This window comes from Oncorhynchus keta, chromosome 9 (genome assembly GCF_023373465.1).
Source record: "Oncorhynchus keta strain PuntledgeMale-10-30-2019 chromosome 9, Oket_V2, whole genome shotgun sequence".
In the NCBI taxonomy this organism is placed as follows: Eukaryota; Metazoa; Chordata; class Actinopteri; order Salmoniformes; family Salmonidae; genus Oncorhynchus; species Oncorhynchus keta.
The window spans coordinates 27,875,294-27,894,929 of NC_068429.1; the positions used below are offsets into that span (position 1 = coordinate 27,875,294).

The 19,636-nt window shown below is 42.0% G+C and overlaps 1 protein-coding gene across 3 annotated transcripts in view; it reads right to left on the reverse strand.

The window, feature by feature from the left end:
- The window catches only part of LOC118388077 (netrin receptor UNC5D-like), a 321,459-nt gene that overhangs the window by 175,545 nt on the left and 126,278 nt on the right, over positions 1-19,636 (reverse strand). The window lies entirely within an intron of this gene.

Here is a 19,636-nt window from a genome sequence, read left to right on the forward strand (position 1 = left end):
TAAATGTAATAAAAACGATAATTGTGTACTAAAAACATAAATGTGTTTTTGCAGCGCTTACAACCATGCCGACACGCATCCGTGGAGATCAGTGGACAAAGGGCTGGACAACGGGCCGCACCAAACAAACACATGGTTGCCAAGAAAGCGGTTAGTTAAGCTAGATTCTTAAAATGTGTACACAGCATTGGTGTGTTGGAGTCACTTTTAATTCTTTATTGATCTGCCGTTTCTATCATAGGCCACTGTAATCGATGGGGGCTCAGGGCGGTACCATTCTGGTCATCTGATGAAGGTGTTCATAGGTGAGATTCAAACTTTGAAGACCGAGATCGAATCATTGAAGGCAGACCATCAGAAAGAAAAACATTCTCTGCGGGCAGAGATATGGGCGACAGCTGATGCATTGGTCCAGAGCCAGGCGGTATTGGTGGAGAGTCACTCCTCATCAGCGGAGAGTCAGGCGGTATTGGCGGAGAGTCACTCCTCATCAGCGGAGAGTCAGGCGGTATTGGTGGAGAGTCACTCCTCATCAGCGGAGAGCCAGGCGGTATTGGCGGAGAGTCACTCCTCATCAGCGGAGAGTCAGGCGGCATTGGTGGAGAGTCACTCCTCATCAGCGGAGAGCCAGGCGGTATTGGTGGAGAGTCACTCCTCATCAGCGGAGAGCCGGGCGGTATTGGTGGAGAGTCACTCCTCATCAGCGGAGAGCCAGGCGGTATTGGTGGAGAGTCACTCCTCATCAGCGGAGAGCCAGGCGGTATTGGTGGAGAGTCACTCCTCATCAGCGGAGAGCCAGGCGGTATTGGTGGAGAGTCACTCCTCATCAGCGGAGAGCCAGGCGGTATTGGTGGAGAGTCACTCCTCATCAGCGGAGAGCCAGGCGGTATTGGTGGAGAGTCACTCCTCATCAGCGGAGAGCCAGGCGGTATTGGTGGAGAGTCTCTCCTCATCAGCGGAGAGCCAGGCGGTATTGGTGGAGAGTCAGGTGGAGAATGACGCGTTGAAATGACGGCTTATATCTTCAAAATGCTTTAAATGCTTTATTATCCATATGTAAAAGCATATACTGTACAGTACTGTATTTCTTCATCAGTATCTTTATGCTTTCATTAATAAAATAATGATAAAAATACTTTTTCAAAATGATGTTATTTAGTTATGGATCCATAATGAATTACTTGCTCAAATATGCCATGATATTGTGTGTTGACTGAATATAAGCAAGTGATGTCTGCTTTTTTGACTTTTTCTTGCTCACTCAAGGTCAAATGAAAACGAAATCTCCAAAATATCGTTACTTTTTATACAAAGTGATGATTATTAATTAATTTTGAATTATATAAAAGCCCCTTAGGATCTGTGAGAATATGTCCTGGAGAATGACACTTAGATATTAATTTAGAGTTGTCCAATCCTCAAATGTAATTATCGGTGGGGAGTAACGACATTGAAAAAAATATTTTTCGATATACTGTAGGCCTACCATAGGTGAAATGAGTCTCACTACCGTTGAGAAATGTCGAATGAAGGCAAAGAATTAGGAATCCTCCAATTATGTTGCCTACTCACGACCGTCACGTTGTACTGGCTTTATTTACAAATTAGTGAGAATGTCTCACCCCATGTTCAAGAATTGCCTTGTTCTCGCTCACTCTAGATTAAATGAAAACAAACCACTCCTCCTTAGATATTCTCAGATATTCTCACAGATCCTAACGGAAAATGAACCTTAGATATTAATATAGAGACCTTAATTCCTCTAAATGTAATTATTGGCAGAGAGTCAGGTCATTGAAAAAAATATACTCACTAGTGTTGAGTAATGTCTATTGTCTAATTCTGTAGCAGACATCACAACTATGTTGTGAAGACATCACAACTATGAAATAACACATATGGAATCAGTTAAGAACAAATACAGCCTACTCCTTCCTCCCTGTCAGGGTTCTCCGCACAACACAGGGATTATTTAGCTAAATAACCCAGTACTGTACTGCCTACCACCACATTGTACAGTGCCATATTTTCCGTTCCATCCTAACAGAAACCCATAGGGTTTTTCGTTTTTCATGGAATAGAAACACCATAATATTAATCAAATGAATTAAGCAAGTACCAGTCAAAAGTTTGGACACCTACTCATTTCAGGATTTTTCTTTATTTGACTATTTTCTACATTGTAGAATAATAGTGAAGACATCACAACTATGAAATAACACCGGTCTCCCGATGCCCTGCATTCTGTAGTACAGACAAGGCCTGCTCTCCTTTCTGTAAGGAATTAGGCACTTTCCCATGTTTACTACATTATTTATTGTAGACTGCACAGTAGCCTAATTAACAAATAAACACATTTGGTTAATAAAATAATTATAAAAATTACTCTTAAAATGCAGATGTTGATTTAGTTATGGATCCATAACAAATTACTATGGGAATAAATATAACTGATTTACAGAAATATTGGAACAAAGTTGTCTTGTGAAGTCAGACAATTTAGAATCCTCTGATCATTTAGCCTACTCCCGATGTCACGTTATACAGCGCCATAGTTTCGTTTTTCATTTTCTCTGAATAGAAACACCATAATATTAATCCAATTAATTAAGATACATTTCTTGAAATCAATCTCATATACCCTGTTATTACGAAAAAAGGTTTTAAATTCTCTGGTAATGCCAATACGGAATACTATCAAATGCTTCTCAAAGATGCCCTCTGATGGTCAAACTAGCAATAACTTGCAGTAACAGAGAAAGTGGCTGAGAATTAAATGATGTGCCACAGAATGCTGAGGCAGCACACAAAGTGTGCCGCACTATGACGCAACTTTTAAAGGAGGAACCACTGTACCATTGAGAGCATTCTGTCAGGCTGTATCACCTCCTGGTATGACAACTGAACTGTCCTCAACCGCATAGCTCTTCAGAGTGTCGGGGGCACGCTGCCTGTCCTCCAGGACATCTACAGCACTCAGTGTTGAAGGAAGGCCAAGAAGATCATTAACCTCTTGAGTGTAGGGGCAGTATTTTGATGTTTGGATGAAAAACATACCCAAATGAAACTGCCTATTTCTCAGGCCCAGAATCTAGAATATGCAACACTCTAAAGTTTCCAAAACTGTCAAAATATTGTCTGCGAGTATAACAGAACTGATATTGCAGGCGAAAACCTGAGGAAAATCCAACCCGGAAGTGGCTTCTATGTTGAAAGCTCCATGTTCCATAGCCTGCCTTCGCTCCATTTAAAGGGCTATCAACCAGATTCCTTTTCATATGGCTTCCCCATGGTGTGAACAGTCTTTAGACATACTTTCAGGCTTATATTTTGAAAAATGAGCGAGAAAGATCACATCGCGTCATTGTATGGCTGGGTGCCAGCATCATTTTGTATGCGCAACAGCTTGGAGCAGACATTTTCTCTCTCTTTCCTATTGAAGAAGCTACATTTCCGGTTGATATATTATCGATTATATATTGTAAAAACAAACCGAGTATTGATTATAAAAAACGTTTGAAGTGTTTCTGCGAACATTAAGGATACTATTTGGAATTTTCGTCTGCGATGTCCTTCTGTGACTCAGTTGGTAGAGCATGGCGCTTGTAACGCCAGGGTAGTGGGTTCGATTCCCGGGACCACCCATACGTAGAATGTATGCACACATGACTGTAAGTCGCTTTGGATAAAAGCGTCAGCTAAATGGCATATATTATGTCGTGACCGCTCGAGCCTGTGGATTTCTGAACATAACGAGCCAACCAAATGGAGGTATTTTGGATATAAAAATAATCTTTATGGAACAAAATGAACATTTATTGTGTAACTGGGAGTCTCGTGAGTGCAAACATCTGAAGATTATCAAAGGTAAGCGATTTAATTTATTGCTTTTCTGACTTTCGTGACCAATCTACTTGGCTGCTAGCTGTTTGTAATATTTTGTCTACTGAGAGAGATGTCCTTACATAAACGCTTGGTATGCTTTCGCCAAAAAGCTTTATTGAAATCTGACACGCCAGGTGGATTAACAACAAGCTAAGCTGTGTTTTGCTGTATTGCACTTGTGATTTCATGAAAATTAAATATTTTTAGTAATTTAATTTGAATGTGGCACTCTGCAATTCAGCGGTGGTTGACGAAAATGATCCCGCTAACGGGATGGGTGCATCAAGAAGTTAAGGACCTCAGCCACCCGGGCCACAGACTGTTTACTCTGCTACTGTGTGGCCTCTTGATCATGGCTCTGATGCATCTGTACTGTCACCAGGCCATCAGACTGTTGAACAGCCATCACAAGCCGTCTATCGGGCCTGGCCCTTTGTCCTGCACCTTAGAGGCTTTTTTGTACATATACTCCCACACTCACACAAAACACACACACACCTCATACCCATGTAGACTCCTGTATTCACCAATACACTCACACACATGCATATGCCAATATTCACAAACAAAAGCACATACACGCACATTCACAGCCAATGAATGCTGCTGTCCCATATATATAGAGACAAACATTGGACACTTCCCATTTATTTCATACTGTTTTTCAGTGTGTATTCATATATTGTATTCTTCACACACAGTGGGGTAAAAAAGTATTTAGTCAGCCACCAATTGTGCAAGTTCTCCCACTTAAAAAGATGAGAGACCTGTAACTTATAGCAACACTTCAACTCTGACAGACAAAATGAGGAAAAAAAATCCAGAAAATCACATTGTAGGATTTTTTATGAATTTATTTGCAAATTATGGTGGAAAATAAGTATTTGGTCACCTACAAACAAGCAAGATTTCTGGCTCTCACAGACTTCTTCTGTCCTCCACTCGTTACCTGTATTAATGGGCACCTGTTTGAACTTGTTATCAGTATAAAAGACACCTGTCCACAACCTCAAACAGTCACACTCCAAACTCCACTATGGCCAAGACCAAAGAGCTGTCAAAGGACACCAGAAACAAAATTGTAGACCTGCACCAGGCTGGGAAAACTGACTCTGCAATAGGTAAGCAGCTTGAAGAAATCAACTCTGGAAGAAATTATTAGGAAATGGAAGACATACAAGACCACTGATATTCTCCCCCGATCTGGGGCTCCACGTAAGATCTCACCCCGTGGGGTCAAAATGATCACAAGAACAGTGAGCAAAAATCCCAGAACCACACGGGGGGACCTAGTGAATGACCTGTAGAGAGCTGGGACCAAAGTATCAAAGCCTACCATCAGTAACACACTACGCTGCCTGGGACTCAGATCCTGCAGTGTCAGACATGTCCCCCTGCTTAAGTCAGTACATGTCCAGGCCAGTCTGAAGTTTGCTCGAGAGCATTTGGATGATCCAGAAGAAGATTGGGAGAATGTCATATGGTCAGATGAAACCAAAATATAACTTTTTGGTAAAAACTCAACTCGTCATGTTTGGAGGACAAAGAATGCTGAGTTGCATCCAAAGAACACCATACCTACTGTGAAGCATGGGGGTGGCAACATCATGCTCTGGGGATGTTTTTCTGCAAAGGGGTTTTTCTGCAAAGGGACCAGGACGACTGATCCGTGTAAAGGAAAGAATGAATGGGGCCATGTATCGTGAGATTTTGAGTGAAAACCTCCTTCCATCAGCAAGGGCATTGAAGATGAAACGTGGCTGGGTCTTTCAGCATGACAATGATCCCAAACAAACCGCCCGGGCAACGAAGGAATGGCTTCGTAAGAAGCATTTCAAGGTCCTGGAGTGGCCTAGCCAGTCTCCAGATCTCAACCCCATAGACAATCTTTGGAGGGAGTTGAAAGTCTGTGTTGCCCAGCAACAGCCCCAAAACTTCACTGCTCTAGAGGAGATCTGCATGGAGGAATGGGCCAAAATACCAGCAAGTGTGTGAAAACCATTGACCTCAGTCATTGCCAACAAAGGGTATATAACAAAGTATTGAGATACACTTTTGTTATTGACCAAATACTTATTTTCCACCATAATTTGAAAATGTTTTTTTTTCTGGATTTTTTCTCCCTCATTTTGTCTATCATATGATGAAAATTACAGGCCTCTCTCATATTTTTAAGTGGGAGAACTTGCACAATTGGTGGCTGACTAAATACCTTTTTGCCCCACTGTAGCTCATTCTAATATATTTACTACTGTACATTCCACTTTTGTTACACTGCTTACACACACCACATATTTCTATATTGGATTCTTGACATACTGTAGCTCACTCTAATATATCTACTACTGTACATCACATTTTTTGGGATATCTTTTCGGTGTATATACGCATAGATTGTATTTGGATAACTGATACAGTGTTATTTGGGTTGTTAATTGGATTCGTTCTGACATTTCTTGATTTCTTAATATTAGTTTTGATTATTTGTATATTGTTTGACATTTTACAGCACTGTTAGGCGCTAATAACACAAGCATGTAGCTGCACCCTAACATCTGATAAACTGTGTACTCAACCAATACATTTTGATAAAATTTTCTTTCATTGTTTTCAAAAACTTGAAATAAAGTCATAGCTTTGATCTTCAAGTTCGCTTTTCGACATGGAATTGGATCCCTCCACTACTCTAGTTGCCACAAGAGTCAGAATTGTTATAAATGTCCTTGCTTTTTCAAATCTTTATCTTGAAAAAAAATGTGCCCCTCCGTGTTGGAAAAAAACCAGTGTGCTTAATAATTCAACCACAGAAAAAACTTTGTTCTGGGCACATTTTGTAAAATGAATACATAGTGAATAATGCAAACTAACTTGACAAATACGGGGCAGGGCATTGTGGTTAATGATATTCTGATGCTGTGCTCGCCCATCAAAAGGTAGCTACTATTTGTTATTATTGACTCGACATGTAATACCATGCCGAGCTGTCATATCACAGATCCATCAAGCCTATATGTTCATTAGCCTACAAACAACATATTATTATTATCTGGAGCGAATAAAAAGTGAGGCTAAATTAGCATTTAGATCATTTTAGTCCTAATGCATTAATCGCAACATGTTGGTACTCTGATGTTGCAGTGCTCTGTCATCTGGAGAAGGATGCTGGGATGCCAGCATAGTCTGGTAGCCAGGTTTCCCAACCCGCAGACCCCCACTGTGGCAATCTGTGTGTTCATCCTTGTGGGGCCCGCATGGGGCCTGCTGATAGACCAGTGAAAGCAGGCCGACTGCATGTGGCCAAACGTGGCCAATGCCTAAACGATGAGGCGCCGCATGACGCCTGCAAACTAGGTCTCAACACCAGGAGGAGAGGTGAATGGAGGCAAACACGGAAAGGAGGGTTCGAAGGTATAAATGCAACAAAATAACCAGAACTACAGATGAACAAGACTGATCTCAATTCTTCCCCTTGTTAATCAAGACCACAACAAAGTATGTCCCTCTCACATCAGTGATCATTATGGCTACAAAATGTCTTAAGCATTTCTGAAATTCTGTTATGACAGTAAAGACAACACACACTAAATCAAACGTGCAGATTAGGTGAAGTTCTCTTCTGCTGAGTAGAGATCATTAGAGCTCTAGTGTAAAAGACAGTTAAACAGACCTTGACTGGTTAGAGACGTGCAGAGTACGTCTGCACATATGTCCTTATAAGACATGGCACAAGCAACAGTGAAGAGGCAGATCTGTTGTGATAGTCTGGCTGACTTTAGTTTTTCAGGAAGCTATGGTATTGGGTTTCTTCAGAAGCCATTCCATGAGTAGGAGCCATTCAAATGCCTGATATGTTTTTAAAGCATGGTTCTGTACAGCCATGAAATGGCCATAACCACTTCCAACTAAATGATAAATGCTGTGTATCTCTGTGCTGTTTGGAAGTGTAAGTGTGTGTCATTTTGTTCAAGTCAATGAGGTCAGGTATCTCATCCTTCAGTCATACTGTTAAGAGTGTATATATAGAGCAGAGTTAGACAGACATCATCAAGGAACATTATCACAACAAAACAAACTTCAAATCCAATATTTCCAGAAGCAAATCTGAAAAGACTCCCTGGACTCAAGTATATTGATCAAAATACACAGAAAAAGACATTGACACAGACACACAGAAAACACACACAACAAGAAAGAATGTTAAAATGACTTTTCTTACCTAAATGAACACAGAATTATCATGGCAAAGGTCCACAGCACATGAAAGAAAATAGAGATACAAAATAATTAGGCATGTCCATCTGACACACAGACATGAATAAATCATTAAGATGTTTGAAATATGCCCTTATTTCCATGAGAGGTTGGTAATAGAATAAAAGCCATGTCATAATGCCAAACATCATATAGAAATGATTAGTGATAACAAAGATCACATCAATGCCCAGCAGTGTTACATTAACAGGTATTCAGACTGAAACCTTGGGAAAATCTCTGACAACCACTGACAGACTACAAAATCACACATGTTCTACTGGCAATCAGGGATACAACACAAAGGCCCTCATTTATCAAACAATCATACACTCAAACCTGGAGGCGTATAAAGCTATACTGACCAAAAATATAAACGCAACATGCAACAATTTCAAAGATTTTACAGTTCATATATGGAAGTCAGTCAATTGAAATAAATTCATTAGGCCCTAATGCTATGGATTTCACATGATTTGGAATAACGATATGCATTTGTTGGTCACAGATACCTTAAGAAAAAGGTAGGAGCGTTGATTAGAAAACCAGTCAGTATCTGGTGTGACCACCATTTGCCTCGTGCAGTGCGACACATCTCCTTCACATAGAGTTGATCAGGTTGTTGACTGTGGCCTGTGGTATGTTGTCCCATTCCTCTTCAATGGCTGTGCAAAGTTGCTGAATATTGGCGGGAACTGAAACACACTGTCGTACACGTCAATCTAGAGCATCTCAAACTTGCTCAATGGGTGACGTCTGGTGAGGCCATGGAAAAACAGGGACATTTTCAGCTTCCTGGAATTGTGTACAGAACCTTGCGACCTGGAGCCGTGCATTATTGTGCTGAAACATGAGATGATGGCAGAAGATGAACGGCAAGAAAATAGGCCTCTCGTCACGGTATCTCTGTGCAGTCAAATTGCCATCGATAAAATGCTATTGTGTTCATAGTCCGTAGTTTATGCCTGCCCATACCATAACCCCACCGCCACCATTGGGAACTCTGTTTCCAACATCAGCAAATGCTCACCCACACAAAGCCGTACACACTGTCTGCCATCTGCCCAGTACTGTTGAAAACCAGGATTCATCCCTTAAGAGCACACTTCTCCAGCGTGCCAGTGGGCATCGAAGGTGAGTATTTGCCCACTGAAGTCAGTTACGATGCCGAACTGCAGTCAGGTCAATTCTCTGGTGAGGACGACGAGCATGCAGATGAGCTACCCTAAGACAGTTTCTGACAGTTTCATTAGCTTTCCAGGTGGCTGGTCTCAGACAATCCTGCAGGTGAAGAAGCTAGATGTGGAGGGCCTGGTGTGGTTACATGTGGTGTGGTCTATGGTTGTGAGGCTGGTTGGACATACTGCCAAATTCTGTAAAATGACGGAGGCGGCTTACGGTAGAGAAATTAACATTCATTTCTCTGGCAACAGCTCTGGTGTACATTCCTTTGCTGTCCGCATGCCAATTGCGGGCTCCCTCACATCTGTGCCATTGTGTTATGTGACAAAACTGCACATTTTAGAGTGGCCTTTTATTGTCCCCAGCACAAGGATTATCTTGGCAAAGGAGAAATGCTCAGTAACAGGGATTTAGAGAGAGATGGGATGTTTTTTTTGTACGTATGGAACATTTCTGGGATCTTTTATTCCAACAACTTACATGTAGCGTTTACATTTTTGTTCAGCATTTATTGAACCCTTTTATCCCTTCGCTAGTCATGTTAAACTAGTTGGTAGTACTGTAAGTTTATTTTTTAAATATATATTTACATAATACACTGACAGAATGCTGTCATGTCTTGAATTATGTAGTATTTCTGGGAAACCATTATCAACTCATTCCCCCTTTCTTTTCTTTCCATCATACTTTAACTGTATAGGGCCAATGCATTCTTGGCTTTTCCCTCTTATCCTACCTCCTCTTTATATACTACCTGCTGTCAACTATATTCTTTCCTTCTTTCTCATCCTTCCCTCTGTTCCTCCTACTCTTCATTCTCTCTCCATCTGTCTCCTCTCTATATGTCCCTACACTATCCTTCTCGTCCTTCTTTCTTGTCCTGTTCTCGCTCCCTTAACTACGTACTTTGATACTACTCTTCATTCCACTCTCCATTCCTTCTCATTCTGGTGTCCCTCGCAGTGCACTCTATCATACTATTTCTCTCCTTCTACCTCCTCCTGCCCTACCTGCCTGTACTTCTCCTGCACTACCTCCCTATACTTATCCTCCTCCTGCCCTACCTCCCTGTACTTCTCCTCCTCCTGCCCTACCTCCCTGTACTTCTCTTCCTCCTTCCCTACCTCCCTGTACTTCTCCTCCACCTTCCCCACCTCCCTGTACTTCTCCTCCTCCTGCCTTACCTCCCTGTACTTCTCCTCCTCCTGCCCTACCTCCCTGTACTTCTCCTCCTCCTGCCCTACCTCCCTGTACTTCTCCTCCTCCTGCTTTACCTCCCTATACTTCTCCTCCGCCTTCCCTACCTCCCTGTACTTCTACTCCGCCTGCCCTACCTCCCTGTACTTTTCCTCCTCCTGCCTTACCTCCCTGTACTTCTCCTCCTCCTGCCCTACCTCCCTGTACTTCTCCTCCTCCTGCCCTACCTCCCTGTACTTCTTTTCCTCCTTCCCTACCTTCCTGTACTTCTCCTCCGCCTTCTCTACCTCCCTGTACTTATCCTCCTCCTGCCCTACCTCCCTGTACTTCTCCGCCTGCCCTACCTCCCTGTACTTCTCCTCCTCCTGCCTTACCTCCCTGTACTTCTCCTCCTCCTGCCTTACCTCCCTGTACTTCTCCTCCCCCTGCCCTACCTCACTGTACTTCTCCACCTCCTGCCCTACCTCCCTGTACTTCTCCTCCTCCTGCCCTACCTCCCTGTACTTCTCCTCCTCCTGCCCTACCTCCCTGTACTTCTCCTCCTGCCCTACCTCCCTGTACTTCTCCTCCTGCCCTACCTCCCTGTACTTCTCCTCCTGCCCTACCTCCCTGTACTTCTCTCCTCTCCTCTGTTGGCCTGCTGCCCATGTCAGCTTGTGTAGCTAGGAGCCATCGCTCCAGATTGCTTCCCATCTCCACATGGCCTAATGAAGGGGGAAGTCTTGCTGTTTTTCGGGGCTGGGCTGGAGGGTCTTTGTGTGTGTGTGTGTGTATCTGTGTGCACACATGCGTGTGTTATGCTGTGAGGTACAGGAAGATATGTACACTCAGCAGGTTTTAGTGGGGCCCTGCCAAGCCCATCTGGAGTTAGATCCACCACTGCCAAGTGTAATTACCTCCTCTGAGAGTCGCCGCTACTGCTTGTCAAACTGGCCGTGTGTGTGTGGGGTGTGTGTGTGTGAAATAGATTATCGATGTGGGCTTGTGTATGTGTTGTACTGTATATTGAATAGTGGCTGCATTGGGTAAAATAGTTTGTGTATGATTTGTGTGTGTGTACGTGTGTACGAGAGAGAGAATGTTTATTGTATTTGGTGGGTGAACAAAGGCATTTAACATTTCTGTTTGTGATGCAGGCTGAACACTTCAACGCACATTCACAGAGCCAATTAGCATGATTTTTTTGTTTCTTTCCTTTATGTAACCACCAGTTTGAGGTAGAGGAAACTGTGCCCCGCAAAATGAATAACATAAATGCTCAAGTGGCCATGATCAAGTGTCCTATTAGCCCTGGCTAAATGTATTATGTGTGACTGTGTTTCTCTCACGCTCAGCTCACTTTTTAATGAGCAATTTTCCATTTTAACTTCTCTTGACATGCCACAAAACCAATTGTAGTCAGACAAAACAGAGACGCAGGTAGTCTCATGGGATCGTCCATCTGTGGAAGGACTGATAGTTGGGTTATGAAACTCATCCACACCACTGTTGTTGTGATCGTCATCATCACCACCACCACCACTTTAGTCATTGCCATAATTTTCCTTTACTTCTGTGTAAAGTGCACTTTCCATGCTAAGCTATTGTATGAGATCACATGCATATACAGTGTCTTCAGAACATATTCATACCCATCAAATTATTCCACATTTTGTTGTGTTGCAGCCTGATTTCAAAATGGATTAAATTGACTTTATACAGTGTCTTCAGAACGTATTCATACCCATCAAATTATTCCACATTTTGTTGTGTTGCAGCCTGATTTCAAAATTGATTAAATTGACTTTGTCTTCATACTCATCTACCCCATAAGGACAAAAGAAACATCTGAAAATGTTGTACATTTATTGAAGATGAAATACAGAATACAGACATTGTTAATGTTGTATATGACTATTGTAGCTGGAAATTACAGATTTTTTATGGAATATCTACATAAACGCACAGAGGCCCATTATCAGCAACCATCACTCCTGTGTTCCAAAGGCACATTGTGTTAGCTAATCTAAGTTTATAATTTTAAAAGGCTAATTGATCATTAGAAAAAACTTTTGCAATTATGTTAGCACAGCGGACAACTGTTGTGCTGATTAAACAAGTAATAAAACTGGCCTTTAGACTAGTTGAGTATCTAGAGCATCAGCATTTGTGGGTTCGATTACAGGCTCAAAATGAGCAGAAACAAAGGACTTTCTTCTGAAACTCGTCAGTCTATTCTTGTTTTGAGAAATTAAGTCTATGCCATGCGAGAAATTGCCAAGAAACTGAAGATCTCGTACAACGCTGTGTACTACTCCCATCATAAAACAGTGCAAACTGTGTCTAACAAGAATACAAAGAGGAGTGAGAGGCCCCAGTGCACAACTGAGCAAGAGGACAAGTGCATTAGCCTCAAGTCCTCAACTGGCAGCTTCATGAAATAGTACCTTCTCCAGTCTCGTCAACATTGAAGAGGCGACTCAGGAATGCTGGCCTTCTAGACAGAGTTGCAAAGAAAAATACATATCTCAGACTGGCCAATAAAAATAAAAGATTAAGATGGGCAAAAGAACACAGAAACTGGACAGAGGAAGATTGGAAAAAGTGTTATGGACAGACACATCTAAGTTTGAGGTGTTAGGATCACAAAAAATAACATTCGTGAGATGCAGAAAATTTTTTAAAAATGCTGGAGGTGTGCTTGTCGCCATCTGTCAAGCATGGTGGAGGCAATGTGATGGTCTGGGGGTGCTTTGGTGGTGGTAAAGTGGGAGATTTGTACAGAGTAAAAGGGATCTTGAAGAAGTAAGGCTATCACTCCATTTTGCAACGCTATGCCATACCCTGTGGATGGCTCTTTATTGGAGCCAACTTTATCCTACAACAGGACAATGATCCAAAGCACAGCTCCAAACTATGCAATAACTATTTAGGGAAGAAGCAGTCACCTGGTTTTCTGTCTATAATGGAGTGGCCAGCACAGTCACCTGGATATCTACCCTATTGAGCTGTTGTGGGTAGCAGCTTGAACGTATGGAACGTAAGAATTGCCCATCAAGCCAATCCAACTTGTGGTCGGTGCCTCAGGAAGCATGGGGGGAAATCTCTTCAGATTACCTCAACAAATTGACAACTGGAATGCCTAAGGTCTGCAAGGCTATAATTGCTGCAAATGGAGGAATCTTTGAAGAAGGCTAAGTTTGAAAAACAATTATTATTTCTATTAAAAATCCTTATTTATAACCTTGTCAACGTCTTGACTATATTTCCTATTCATTTTCCAACACATTTTATGAAGGATTTCACTGGAAAAAAATACATTTCTAAGTGACCCCAAACGCTTGAACGGTAGTGTAACTATTCACACCCCTATGACACTCCAAATTGAGCTCAGGTGCATCCAATTTCCTTGAGACATCACTACAACTTGGAGTCCACCTGTGGCAATTTCAAATGTTTGGACGTAATTTAGAAAGAAACACACCTGTCTATATAAGGTCCAGTTGACAGTGCATGTCAGAGCAGAAACTATACCATGAAATCCAAAGAACTGTCCTTAGATCTCTGAGATCGAATTGTGATACAGTATATATCTGGACAAAGGTATAAAACAATGCTTAGAGCGTTGAAAGTTTTAAAGAGCACAGTGGTCTCTATCTTTGGGAAATGGAAAAAATATGAATTACCCAGATTCTTCCTCGGAATTTGTGGCAAATTTCCAGCAAGACAATTAAGGCCGACACCAATTAATCTGCTGGTCGATTGCTTGGTTGTTAGGCTGTTGGTCGACCGCAATTGTTTTAGTCGAGCAGTAACAACTACAGTGCCTTCGGAAATTATTCAGACCCCTTGACTTTTTCCACATTTGTTATGTTACAGAATTATTCAAACATTTATTAAATTGTTGTTGTTTGTTATCATCAATCTACACACAATACCCCATAATGACAAAGCGAAAGCAGCTTTTAATAAGGCACCGTAGGCAGCGACTACAGCCTTGAGTCTCCTATGGTATGATGCTACAAATGTGACACACTTGTATTTGGGGAGTTTCTTCCATTCTTCTCTGCAGATCCTCTCACTCTCTGTCAGGTTGAATGGGGAGCGTTGCTGCACAGCTATTTTCAGTTCTCTCCAGAGATGTCCTATCGAGTTCAAGTCCGTGCTCTGGATGCGCCACTCAAAGACATTCAGAGACTTGTCCCAAAGCCACTCCTGCATTTCTTGGGTGTGTGCTTAGGGTCGTTGTCCTGTTGAAGGTGAACCTTTGCCCCAGTCTGAGGTCCTGGGCGCTCTGGAACAGGTTTTTATCAAGGATCTCTGTACTTTGCTCAGTTCAGCTTTGCCTCGATCCTGACTCGTCTCCCAGTCCCTGCCACTGAATGACATCCCTGATGCTGCCACCACCATGCTTTACCAGAGGGATGGTGCCAGGTTAAATATTGGTTTCATCAGACCAGCAGGTCCTTTATGTGCCTTTTGGGAAACTCCAAGCGGGCTGTCATGTGCCCTTTACTGAGGAGTGGCTTTCCTCTGGTCACTCTAACATAAAGGCCTGGTTGGTGGAGTGCTGCAGAGATGGTTGTCCTTCTGGAAGGTTCTCCCATCTCCACAGAGGAACTGGAGCACTGTCAGAGTGACCATTGGGTTCTTGGACACCGCCCTGACCAAGGCCCTTCTCCCCTGATTGCTCAGTTTGGCTGCATGGCCAGCTCTAGGAAGAGTCTTGGTGGTTCCAAACATTTTCCATTTAAGAATGATGGAGGTCACTGTGTTCTTGGGGACCGTCAATGCTGCAGACATTTTTTTGGTACCGTACCCCAGATCTGTGCCTCGACACAATCCTGCCTAGGAGCTCTACGGATAATACCTTTGACTTCATGGCTTGGTTTTTGCTCTGACAAGCTCTGTCAACTGTGTGACCTTATATGTATAAAAGGTGTGCTTTACCAAATCATGTCCAATTAATTGAATTGACCACAGGTGGACTCCAATCAAGTTGTAGAAACATCTCAAGGATGATCAACGGAAACAGGATGGACCTGAGCTCAATTTCAAGTCTCATAGCAAAGGGTCTGAATACTTATGTAAATAAGGTACTTCTGATTTTTTTTATGTTTAAAACATTAATTTAGTTTTTCACGTATCAAGCACAAGTTTTAAATCAGCAAAGGATTCCTGCATAGGTATAATATCTGACTGTGTAGGTTTGACACAGCCAGATCAACTGTCGGGGCAATAGCATACATAATAGTACCATCCGCATATACACGAAGTTCATCATTTTTAAAAGATTGAACAATGGTGTTAATATAAATGGTGAACAGTTCCCAAAACCAACCCCTGTGGTACACCTTTATGTACTACAAAAAATGATGACTTAACCCCATCCATCACGATGGCCTGAGCTGTCACTAAGATAGTTAATGAAACCAAGAACAGGCATCAGAGCTCATGCCTAATGAGGACAACATATTCAATAAAATAGCATAATCAACATTAAACAGATTTTGATAGGTCCACAAACAAAGCAGGACATTACATCTGTGTCTAAAGCATTGACAAGATCATTAACAACTAAAGTGGTTGCTAGTGCTATGCCCAGGCCTAAACCCTGATTGATTTAGTACAGTAATATATTTCTCAGATAAAGAAGGCAAAAGTTGCACATTTATCAATGATTCATGTATCTTAGCTAGACAAGGAAGCCTTGAGATGTGGAAATAATTATTAAGATCACTACTATGCCCAACCTTATGGAGTGGCAGGAATGGCTGATTTCCATACTTTTGAAATACAAAAAAATGTGTGTTATTGAGCCAACAATAATGGGCGATGCACACTTAAGCAGACCAGGATCCAATTGGTTGGCCCCTGTGGATTTAATGTTGTTTATTGCTAGAAAAGCATCCAGGGCTTCTTTTTCTGTAAATAGCCAAAAAGAAAATCTTTGACTATCATTTCTCTGATCATTCAGCAAGTTTCCCCTTGCAGCATCCAGCCCAATATCATTGTGAAGAGGCTTAGAAGTTATTTCAAAGAGATAGAATGGTGATTAAATGCATCAATGATGGCATTTTTTTCCTTAATGAGGCCAGTGTCTGAATTAATTTGTTGTGGCAGAAAGGAGGAAGTAGAACCTTCAGGGACTGTTTTCTAGAATTCAGCTGGGTTCGCATTACAATCTGAAAGAGCAGTTACATAAAAATCTGATTCTGCCTTTCTGATTTGTTAAACACAATGATTCCTCAGTTGCTTAAAAGCTTACCAGTCCGGACCTAAGCCTGTGTTCCTAGCCTTGATCCAAGCATCATCTCTTTTATGAATGATTTCTGATCATTCCGAGGTGTAGCAGGCACTCGATCTACCTTTAACTCTCAACGGAGCATGATTATCCACAATAGTATTGAAGAGATCTGCAAAGAGGCTCAAATCTAAATAAGGTTCAGGGACAGCTGAAATACAATCAAGGTCACTAAAATAAAGATCAAAGGTTGTTCACTGAAGTTTTCAAAGTTCCTCATTGTGATGACACGAGGCTTAGACTTATGTACTCTCACGTCTCTAAAACAAAAAACTGGGCAATGGTCACTATTGTCTTGGGTGAAGACACTAGTAGAAACATATTTCTCTGGCGTATTTGTTAAAATAAGATCAGTTGACTTTGAAGGATATCTAGCTTAGATCCTTTAAAAAAATTGATTGCCTAAAGCCTGCATTTCCCATCATAATTTAGCTCACCCAGGATAATAACGTCTGATTTGGTAAAATAAGACAACAAACAAGTTAATTTCTCAAGTGCACAAAGGTTAGGAAGGACGATAGACCCCTATAACCGTTATGAAATACATAGATAGTAGCACAAACTTTTTGTCAAGGGAAATGGATTTCAGTAAAGAGAGAATATTTTTTTATAAAATGTCCACACCACCACCTCTACCCTGTCTGTCAGCTCTGAACACATGATAACCCTCAATATTAATATCAGAGTCCAGAATGTCAACAGAGATCCACGTTTCAGTCAATGCCAGAATATCCAGATCCATTTGCATAGCCTAGATCTTGATGTATTCCAGTTTAGGAAGTAAGCTTCTACTGTTCAGATGCATCTTTAAGATTTTTAAAGTCACATGGAATCTCAATGTTCAATAAGCTGTTGCAGGTCCTGTCTGATAGTTGATTTGTGATCCACCACCTGGATTCGGCCCTATGTAGCAACATTTGAAATTGTGTAATTCAGAAAGTAGCAATTCAGACCTAGAAAATGGTATATCATACGATGCAGTTGAGAAACAATGGGAAAGTAATTCTGCATTGAAAGTTGATAAACGTGTAAACCCACTTTTGAGGAAAATGGCCCTTGAATGTTCTGGTACACCTACTTGAGAGCTCTTCTTTGTCTATAGCCATTCAGCATTGTTCACACCCTCCTAAGCCTTAGCCCCACCCATCTCTTTAAGGATTCATATGTGAGGCCATGTGCTAAACAGAGTCAGTAGTGTAGTAAACAGCCAAAGATTTCAAGACAAAAAGTAGTAAAATTAGTAGCCTACAATAAGGAAAAACTCCAGGTAAAAAATACACTTCATCTAGTCCTAGGCCTATATCCTAATCTGACGTTGGTGCAGCTCATGTTGTTCTTCACATTACCGTCTCTAGTAAACACACACTACACATTATCAAATTAAATCTGAGGTTATTTGTCTCATGCCCAGGAAACAGAAGGTGTAAATGGTACAGTGAAGTGATTACTTGCATAGTAGCAATATCAAAAACAGAAAGTGCCCAGATACAACTATTTCATAATTATTAGATGACGCTTACCCAGACACACTTGTCTAAATTGATGGGTCATGTGAAAGAAAATGCTATAACCACCCCCCAGCCACATCTAGCTAAGTGGACGGGTCACTATTTCCTAGACATGTACACATGTTCATGAAATATAATAGATGGTTGTAATCACCCCCAGACACACCTGGCAAACTTGATAGGTCATGTAATTATCTGGCGAAGTGTAGTCTTTTGTTTAGACATGTAACATTAATCCCAACTTTGTCATAGCTGTAGCATGAATCTGCAGGTAGCTAAAGCTAACCAAATAGGTTCAATCTTAGCAAGCTTATGCACTTTGACTGTGCATAAGTAAGTGATTTGCTAGCGAATGCAACGGGTCTGGCTGCAGACCCATCCTCTGGCACCTGGGAGAGGACAGCACCTAATCCATTACTAGATGCGTCTACAGACAGCAAGAAAGGTCTACTAAAATCAGGGTGGGCGAGCATGACCTGATCAAGGAGAGATTGTTTCAATTGACTAAAGGCCTGTTTGCACTCACCAGTCCCGTCTGCTGCTGTGAGTTTCCTATGTATTCCTCTTTTCCTCTTGCTTTTCCCATGGCGTGGTGCCTTCGTCCCAGTAGTCAGCCCATGCAGTGGCTTAGCGATGGTGGAGCACCCCTCAATGAACTGCTGGTAATAGACTATCATTCTGAGAAAGGACCAAATCTTCCCCTGGGAGGGCACGTCCGTGTTATCCTCCATGAGATCCTTTTCTGTTATCCCTGCAATAGCCTTCCCTTTTTCTGGGACTCCAAGTGCTGCAATCCAAGTTCTTCAGTCAGGGCAAAAACCAGCACATCGTCCAGGTAGCATCGAAGGCTAGAAAAATGTTGATCCCCAAAACTGCTCAACATCATCCTCATGAATGTAGCTGGGATGTTGCAGAGTCCTTGTGGAAGACGGTTATATTAATATAACCCAAAAGCAGAAGTGAAGGCTGTAAACTTCTTGTCGTCTTCATGCACCTCCACATTGTAGTAGCCTGAGGTCAAATCCATTGTTGAGAAGAAGGCATTGCCACCCAGGGCCGTCAAAGTATCAGCTTGGTGAGGTAGAGTGTGAGCAACCTTTACGATGCGAGCATTGAGCCATCGGAAGTCTGTACACAGTCTCAGATCACCAGACTTCTGCCAGACCAGCACGAGCGGGGAGGCATACTCACTTCTGGATTTCCTGATTATCTCTCGCTCTTCCATCTCATCCAAGGCCTGCCTGAGCTTGTCATAATGGTTAGGGGAGAGCCTACGGTAAAGGTAGCCTAAAAGGCTTAGTGTCACTGAGTCTGATGCGATGGACATATC